Below are 9,359 nucleotides of genomic sequence, written 5' to 3'. Positions count from 1 at the left end.
AGTTGTTCCTTTATTCTATTCACTTTTTCATCTGAATGTATCTTGTCCATCATCCAAAATTGACTAAATGAAATGGTACCACATCTGTATGTGTTTTATCTTTGAATGTAGTGTAGAATTCTTGGCAAGATGAATGTCACTCTAACTATATGTATACATATAATTATCCCTTTGTGGATATCCCAATTCTTGGATGAAGAATTGAAGCCACGTGATCTCCTCAGCTTCCTCTATAGAAAAATAATAATTTTCCTCTATAGTGGATAGAGCATTCACCTTCTATAATTGAGAAATCCAACTCACTAATATCCCACCAATAGTAAATACATAACCTATAATACTCCATTTGGTATAAAGGTTCCCTGCCAAATATGAGCTAACATAGCCTTGTAAATTCATAGCAGAGCCCCCAAAATGTAAATGTTTATTGGATGTTCCTCTTAAATATCCTAGAATCTATTGGACATCATTCTAATGCTCAATCTCAAGATGAGTCATATACCCACTAATAACTCTCACTATATTTTCAATATCTGGCCTAGCACATACCATGACATACATTAAGCTCCCTATAGCTAAAGCATAGGGTACATTGGAAATCTTATCCTCCTCTTCTTTTGTATTTGGACATGTCTCTTTAGTCAATTTTAAATTACTAGGAAAAGGTGTGTTGATATCTTTAGCATTCTCCATAGAGAAACGTTGCAACACCTTCTCAATATAATCGACCTCAGATAATGTCAAATTTTTTTCTTCCTATCTCTAGAAATTTTCATACAAAGGATTTATTATTCTACCCCCAAATCATTCATAGAAAATGAATGTGGTAATTATTTTTTTAACCCCTTAATGTGATCCATGTTAGACCAATGACAAGAATGTCATCAACATATAAACATAAATTAATGTAGTTCTCATCATCCAACCTTTTAAAATAAACATAATAATCTAAATGACACCTAGTATAACCATGCTCATGGATAAAAGTGTCAAATTTAAGCTACCATTGTCAAGGTGCTTGCTTCAAGCCACATAAACAATTTTCAATTTGCACACTAAATTCTCCTTACTTTTGACCTCATATCCCAATGGTTGTGCCATATATATCTCTTCATCTAAATCACAATGACGAATTTTTTTTTTAACATCATGTTTCTTCAAATGCAAATCTTTAGTAACCACAATACTTAAAATAGTATGAATAGAAGTCATTTTAACAATAGGATAAAATATATCAACAAAATCATTGTCCTTTTTCAGTGAAAACCCTTTTACAACTAACCTAACTTTAACTCTTTTCTTACCTCCATCCTCTTCTTTTAGCTTGTAAAACCCTTTTCCCTACAGTACCTTACATAAGTCTCAAGTCTAATTTTTCACCAAGGAGTCCACTTCTTCTTTCATTGTAGACTCCCACTTGCATAGCTTCATCATAACATTTAGGTTCACCAAAATCTATTAATAGAATATAATACAGAGAGAGAGAGAGAGAGAGAGAGAGAAAAAGAGAGAGAGAGAGAGAGAGAGAGAGAGAGAGAGAGAGAGAGAGAGAGAGAGAATTTTTGGAGGTCTACTTAGCCTTTTTGACCATCTAACATTCACTTGGGTGTGTTGGAATTATTTAAAATAATTGAGAAGGGAGTGAATTAGTTATTCAAGGTCTAGATGTACAAATAAAATCCATATCCATAAACTTCAACATGCATGCATCCATTAGATTGTACAATACTTTAACTTAGTAGGTTACTATTCTAGGTCAAAATAACTTTGCAAAAATGTAAACATGAAATACCATAAGCATTTTCACACAATTTGACACAAATATTTTACATGGAAACCTAATTTTGGAAAAACTAATAGTAACATGCTACTAATTCTCACTCTTCTAAAGTGATGCCCTATGAAAAACCAACCCTATTAAAGGTTACAATACACACTGTGAAATGTGACCTAGTTAAAGGATTTCAATCACCCTATCAAGAGTGAGCCCTATTAGAGGAATTTAGAATATTCCATTAGAATGTCATCTAGTTAAATGATTTACAAATTACTGTTAGGTTAACCTTAATCCAAAGGATTTTATCCACACTGGTATAGTTGTTAGAAAGCAACAGTAGGACTTGATATAATAAAAACTTACAACTCACTTGCAAATTACAAATCTCTATTTCAGTCCTTCATTCTTCTTGACATTCATACACTTTAGCTTTGATAGCTTGTTCACCATTCAAGCATTCATCCCCTTAAGCCTTCTTGCTCTGTATGCCAATTGCAGTCTCTTCTATTTGACTACTAGATGAAGCAATACCCTAGACTCCTTATCTTCCTTAGGTTCTCACACATGAAAACCTTTTCTTCTGACTAGCTATCTCTATAAATAGAGAACTTAGATCTTTTGTCTCTTAAACACAATAATCTATTTTAGGGTTAGGTAGGACTCAATGAATCTACCCAATTTTTCATTTGAGTCCCTCTAGAAACTTCATCTACAGTCTTCCTTAAATTCACCTCAAAATAGTTTATGATGAATTTTGTGCCACCAGCTCATCATAGTTATCTTCCACATGCTTCACACAATTAGTAAATCAAATTAGTTAGGTCAGATTCATCAAATATTTGATTTAACATTGTTTGATGTCACTTGACATCTATACTATTATGTCACTTAACCAACACTAGTTCACTCAAAAAAAACTAAAGTATACCGATGCTTGACACCAACTAAAATTTACTCAACATATACTAACATTCACTTGCCTTGAATTGGTTTTCTTCTTTTCTTGGCACCTATTGATTTTCACTTGGCTTCTACTAATTTCTACTTAGCTTGCACTAACTACTCGACAAGGCTTGGAAACACTTTTCAAACTTGATTTTCTTCTAGTCTTTTCTTAAGTAATCTTTCAATTTAGACTTTAAGTAGATAAACAATACACTATAGTATCAATGTATTACTTGGTCTTAGTGCTTCTTTTATACACCAAATAACTCAACCTTTCTCTAGGCTCTCTTGTTATCTTATCTTTTCAAATCCTCTTCATCAATCAACTACATGATAGAATTTAGACCAAAAAGAAATTGTCTCACCAGTAGGTAGTAGGTTTTACATCATTGACAAAATAATGATTGTTCTATTATAGGTTCTTCACTTCAAAAAAATCTCTTTTCAAAAAGGCATGTAGTATTTTTTGTTACAATTATTGTAGAGCATGAGGGACTACTATAACATCATCCTTTTGAGTATCATCCAATATTACATAATCATTTTCATCTCATGTTGCTACAATAGGTCTTTGTACAACATTTTCTCATTGAATATGACATCCTTGATTCTTACAATTTTATGATTTTCAAAATCTCAAAGCCTATAACCAAATTCATCAATGCCATATCCAAAAAATATTCATTTCTTTGATTTAGCTTCCAACTTGGTCCTGTTTTTAGAATCTATATGTGCAGATGCTTCACAATTGAAGGTTTTGACAAAAGAATAACTCACCTTCTTACCATTCCATTATTTTTCTAGAATATCATAGTAAAAAGGAGTAGAGGTACTTCTATTAATCAAATCTACAATAGTATTGATATTCTTCTCACATATTTAAGGATAGTTGAGCATGCAGCCTCATACTCCTTGCATGCTCCATTATTGTCTTGATCATGTGTTCAACCACTCCATTTTCTTCTGGATTCATTGGGATAATTTTTTTCCTATGAATACCATTAGTGGAACAATAATCTTCAAATTCTTCACTACAATATTCATCACCATTATCAAATCTGAGACATTTTAATCTTTTACCAGTCTCATTTTCGACCAAGCATTTCTATTTCTTAAGAGTTATAAATACATCATATTTTTGTCTAAGAAAATACATCCATAATTTTCTAGTTGCATCATCAATAAATATATGAGATCAATCTATGGAAGATAATTGAGATGGTCCCCATACATCTATATGCACAAGCTCTAATTTCTCATTTTTCCCTTCCTCCCCACTCTTCACAAAATTAACCCTTTTTTTTTCATACAAAACTTTCACAGAAATCCATATTGGCATATTTCAAACCTAGTAATACTTTATTTGAATGAAGTAATTTCATACTTTTCTCACTTATGTGTCCAAGTCTATTGTGTCATAATGTTGTATTAGAATCTACACATATATTTGTTCTCCCTGTTCAACTGCAACAAGTATTCATGAACATTCATTTTTCTCTGAAATAATTAAAGTAGAAGGAACAAGATGACCTATACAAAGATATAAGGTTCTTACTTTCACAAATTTTTCTACTACAAGGGAACCTTTTGAAACCTTACCATTTTTATCATTAAAAGTAATTGTCCAACCTTCATCACCTAATTCCTCTACTAAAATTAGATTTCCACTCAACCTTGGAACATGTCTTACCTCTTGTAGTATCCAATCTACAACTTAATCTTAATTTTTCCCTTTCCAAAAATCTAACAGGGTTCATTATCCCCAAAATAAAAAAGCCCAAAATCCCCTTGGACATAATCAAGAAAACAATCTCTATGGGAACTAGCATGAAATGAAGCCCTTGAATCTAAAACTCATGAGTTGTCAACACTTTCTAAATAAAGAAGCCAAGCATCCTCTTCAGATTTATTACTTACCACATTTACCTCCTTATTCCCTTCTTATTTGTCTCCTTAATTATTCTATTGATTCCAACAATATTTCTTCTTATGCCTTGGTTTCCCATAGTATCATCAATCTCTCGGTCGTCTTTATTGAGACCTCTTCCCCTTTGATTTTCCTCTTGATTTTTCACAATTTTCAAAATCATTTCCTCTCTAATTCATTCTACCTCTACTTTTTACATTCAAAACACTTTCTGATGTAGATCCACCTAAGATTTTCCTACAAGTTTCCTCACTCAAAATAACACCAATCACATCATCAAATTTTAGGGTATTTGATCCAAAAACAGAATTACTCACAATCATTGCTAAACCATTTCAACTTTCAAGAAAAGAACACAAAATAAAGAGAGCCCTAATTTCTTCATCAAAATTAATATTTATAGAAGATATTTGACTAGTAACTGTATTAAACTCATTTAAATGATTTGCAATAAATCTTCATATTAAAGAAACACTACATGAGAAATGTCTTGTTTGAAGCAGAGGGATTTTTATCAAAACTTGTTATGGTTTGCATCAACTCTTTAGTCATCTTTTCCTTTTTAATATTAAATGTCATTTATTGTTCCAACAATAATCCAATACTTCCAAGTTCTTTTCTATCCAAAATATCACACTCCTCATCTATCATATCACTCAGTTTCTTAGATGATTAGTGTAGGGGCACCTATTAAATCATATAAGAGAACCTTGCTCCCAGACGAAGATAGAGGATCAAAGACATCATTGATTGTTAATTGGGATATATTAAAACCAATAATGGAATTATGTAATAAACAATGTACTTTAAAAGACAAAAGCCATAAAAGTCCTAGTAAGGACCTAAGGGCAACATGATGTGAAATGGCCAAAAGAGCCATATGGGGTAGTCTTAGGGTAGTTTCATACTTATTTGCATTTAATAAATCCATATGACCAATTTTGAGTCAATGGAATAGTTTAGAAAGTTTAGGAATGCATAAAAACTATAGTTTGAAATTTCAATTTCAATTTCAAACGGTCATATTAGTTTTGGAGGGAAAGTAGTAATTTGGTATTTGTTTGATTAAATAAACCTTTGTAATCAACTTGTTCAGTTGGATAGGTGCATATAAGCCTATTTAAGTTGTAATGAACATATGCAAGACATGAATCATTATTTGTACAAAAAAATCACAGAAATTGTATGGAACAACAATGCACTGAATAAAATTCTAAAGTTTTCTCGCTATTCTGAAGTCTTTTGAATGTACAAAGCCTTAATTTATGTTGGTAAGGGTTCATTGAGTAGTTTTGAATCATTTTTCTACATTTGATAATATCTTTCAAGTTTTATGATTGCTACTACGCTGAAACTCATAGTTTTGCTTTGATTTCCAATGGATAAATGAGGGATCCATCCTATGATTGTATAGCTAACCTATGGGATGGATCCTATAACCTCTAACATGATGTAATAACCCTAAATATGCAAGAAGATTGAATATTTTCAGGAAAATGTGGAGAAAATGCAAAGTTGATTGGTGAAAGCATGGTTTTGGGTACCCAAGTTGATGTTAACCTTAATGCAGCCGTACATTTGTCTTAAGGAAGTATAATTTCTATTTGATAATATTTGAAGAAAGGGAAAATTCATGGTGAATGTTGAAGGAGAAGTTCTGGAATTGAGTTTTGGGGTTTGAACAAGCAGGCCCTAGTTTTTAAGCCATTTTAAGGAGGGTTTTGAAGTTTGGGTGTTTAGGTATGTGACCAAGACCTATAATCTTGAAAATAATTTTTTTTAGATCATTAATAGAGACTATGCAAAATGATTAAATTGGATTGCAATTTTGAAGGGTACTTTCTTTGTAAAAGTGGCCTAATTGGGCCTAATTTTGAGACAAACTGCCCTTTTCCGTACAATCTTTCCAAAGGAGTGATATCTAATTTTTTGATATGTTATAAAAATCTGAAAAGGGTATCTTAAAAGCCTATTTATTTTCTTGGTGTTTTGGAAAGTTTTGGAGAAAAATAAAGAAAATAGGGTTTGCTAATCCAAAGAAGAGAATAGCCTAGTAAAGGGCAAAACTAGTTTTTTTGTGTCTACTAAAGATTTGTGGGTTTGGAAACCTTAGAAACATGTTTTTTGAAGTTTTTTAAGGTGTGTAGAGGTGGAGGAAACACTTGGTGAAGGTAAATCCAATTTTGGAGTCTTTGGTGGCATTGTGTGCATTTGGGAACACCATTGAAACATAGGGGTTTGGGTCCATATTGTGCTTGAATTTGCAAGTTTGTGGGTAGATCCTTCATCCTCTACATTAGGTTGTATCAGAGCATTAGCAAGGTCTTTGGGTGAGTTGATAAGTTGTATATTCCATCATCTTGGAGTCTTTTGTCATCACTAATGTATTGGTCCCTTTGTAGAACCCTTGGAGTGCCCATTTCCTCCTTGAGCATCCCAAAGTTGAAAGGTACATTAGAGGTGTCTTGAGATTCTTGGTGAGGGAAAAGGTGTTAGTTTGATGATTCTTTAGTAGGGAGGATAAAACTAGGTTGTGAAAATGCCTCCTAAAAATCAAATGGTTAGAGAACTTGAAGAATTGAGAGAAGAGTTGGCAAGAGAGAAGAGAGAAAGGAGAGAACTAGAAGCATCTAAAGAGAGGGAAGAAAGACAAATGAGAAGGGAGAGACTGCAATTTATTAAGAGGATAGAAGCCTTGGAAAAGGAAAGGCAAGAACCTAGAAGAGAAGAGGACAGAGGAAGAAATCACGGAGAGAACCATGAAGAAGAAGAAGTTGGTAATACAAGACAAGAACATGAGGCAGAAGATGATCCTAAAGAGAGGAGATTTGTCAAAATCATTAAAGTAGTACAAGGTAATGGTGGAAAGAACCACATTGATTTACCAATCTACCAAGGTAATATGGATAGCAAAGAAGTACTAGGGTGGATAGAAGCCCTTGAAAACTACTTTGATCTTGAAGACATAGAGGCAGATAAGAAGGTGAAAATAGAAAAGGCATGATTGAGAGGGACAACACTTACATGGTGGGCTAGTGTTTAGAAGGAAAGAGAGGAAAGAGGATTGAATAAGATCTCAGATTGGGATAGAATGAAGACCATGGTGAGAAGTTAATTCTTACCATCAGATTTGGCCATTCAAATCAAGATGAGAATGAATAACTTAAAACAGAGAGACATGGATGTGATGACATATACTAAACAGTTTCATACCTTGAGCATTAGGGGAGGAGTGGAAGATGAAGATAAGAAGGTGGCAAGATATATCAATGGCCTCAAGTACAAAATACAAGATGAAATAGGGCTGGATGTGCCAAGAACCCTTGGAGAGTGTTTTCAAATTGCAATCAGAGTAGGAGAGAAACTGAAAAGAAAGAATAAAAGGCAAGGAAATTAGAGAGGAGGTGGAACCATGAGAGGAAGAGGTGTAAGAAGTCAGATTGATAATTCAAATAATAAAGACAAAGATAAAGGAAAAGAGATTAAATCTGAGACAAGAGGCAGTTTCAGAGGAGGAAGATTTGGAGGTAGAAGAGGATCAAGTGTTTTCATAGGCAAATGCTTCACATGTGGAGGAGTGGGGCATCAGTCCTACAAGTGCCCTGAGAAAGGTGTGAATTTTAGGAAGGAGGAGAAGAGAGTCACCTTGAACCAAGGAGAAGAGGAAGAAAAGAAGTACGGTAATGCAGATCCTAAGATAGGAGAATCCCTAATGGTGAGAAGAGGACAACCTTTGCAGTAGAAAAAGGAGAGCACACCATCTATTTTTAGAACAAATTGCCTTAGCCATGGTAAGGTTTGCAAGATGGTCATTGACTCTGGTTTTTTTGCTAACCTAGTGTCTTATGAGATGGTAATCAAACTAGGATTGAAGAGCCATCCTATTGATAGGCCATATAGAGCATCTTGGGTCAGTGATGAACAAAACATTGTTGTTAGGGAACAAGCCATGGTTGATTTTTCCATAGGAGAGTATAAAGACCAAGTCTTATGTGATATCATACCAATGACATGTTGTCATGTCATCCTTGGAAAGCCTTGGCAAGACTCAAGGAATACCATTCACTTTGGAGCATCAAATGTTTACATAGTGCATAAGGATGGACTGAAATTTAAACTTACTCCTTTACTTGGCCATGATAAGGAAAGAGTTATTTGTTTTGGCAAGAAGGAGTTTGTTGATTTGCAGGAGAAGAAGCATAGAGACCATGATATGGTAGAAATTTCACACAAGCCATCACTTATGGTTATAAAGAAGGAAGTTATTCAAGCCATCACCCATATTTCTAACTGTCAACAGATAGTGATAGTAGAGATAGTTATGACTGCTAAGGGAGTGATGATAGGAATAGTATGGTGTCCTTTGGTGACAAGAGTGAAAAAATAAGTGAACATATCCATGGACTATAAGAGACAAGGTCAGCATGACCTCAGACAACAAGTTATTCAGCCTTTGTCAAGGATAAAACAAGACTGCTCACAGTTAGCAGGCAGTAAGGTTACTATGACTGGTAACAAGGATCCAATGCTTGTTGTTTCTAATGATTTTAATGTAGGTGTGCAGGGTAATACATTGCAAGAGCAAAGTTGCAAACATCCCTCAAGAAGGATGGGAGGAAAGAAGACAATACCCTTAACTCTTGGGACAAGAGTTCCTTTGAAGGTGGGGTGTTTGGTGCAGGAGCACCTATTAAATCATCTAAGAGAACC

The sequence above is a fragment of the Cupressus sempervirens genome, chromosome 11 (assembly GCF_028749045.1).
Source record: "Cupressus sempervirens isolate cs-2001-9-10 chromosome 11, ASM2874904v1, whole genome shotgun sequence".
NCBI classification, from domain to species: Eukaryota; Viridiplantae; Streptophyta; class Pinopsida; order Cupressales; family Cupressaceae; genus Cupressus; species Cupressus sempervirens.
This window is presented reverse-complemented; position numbering follows the sequence as displayed.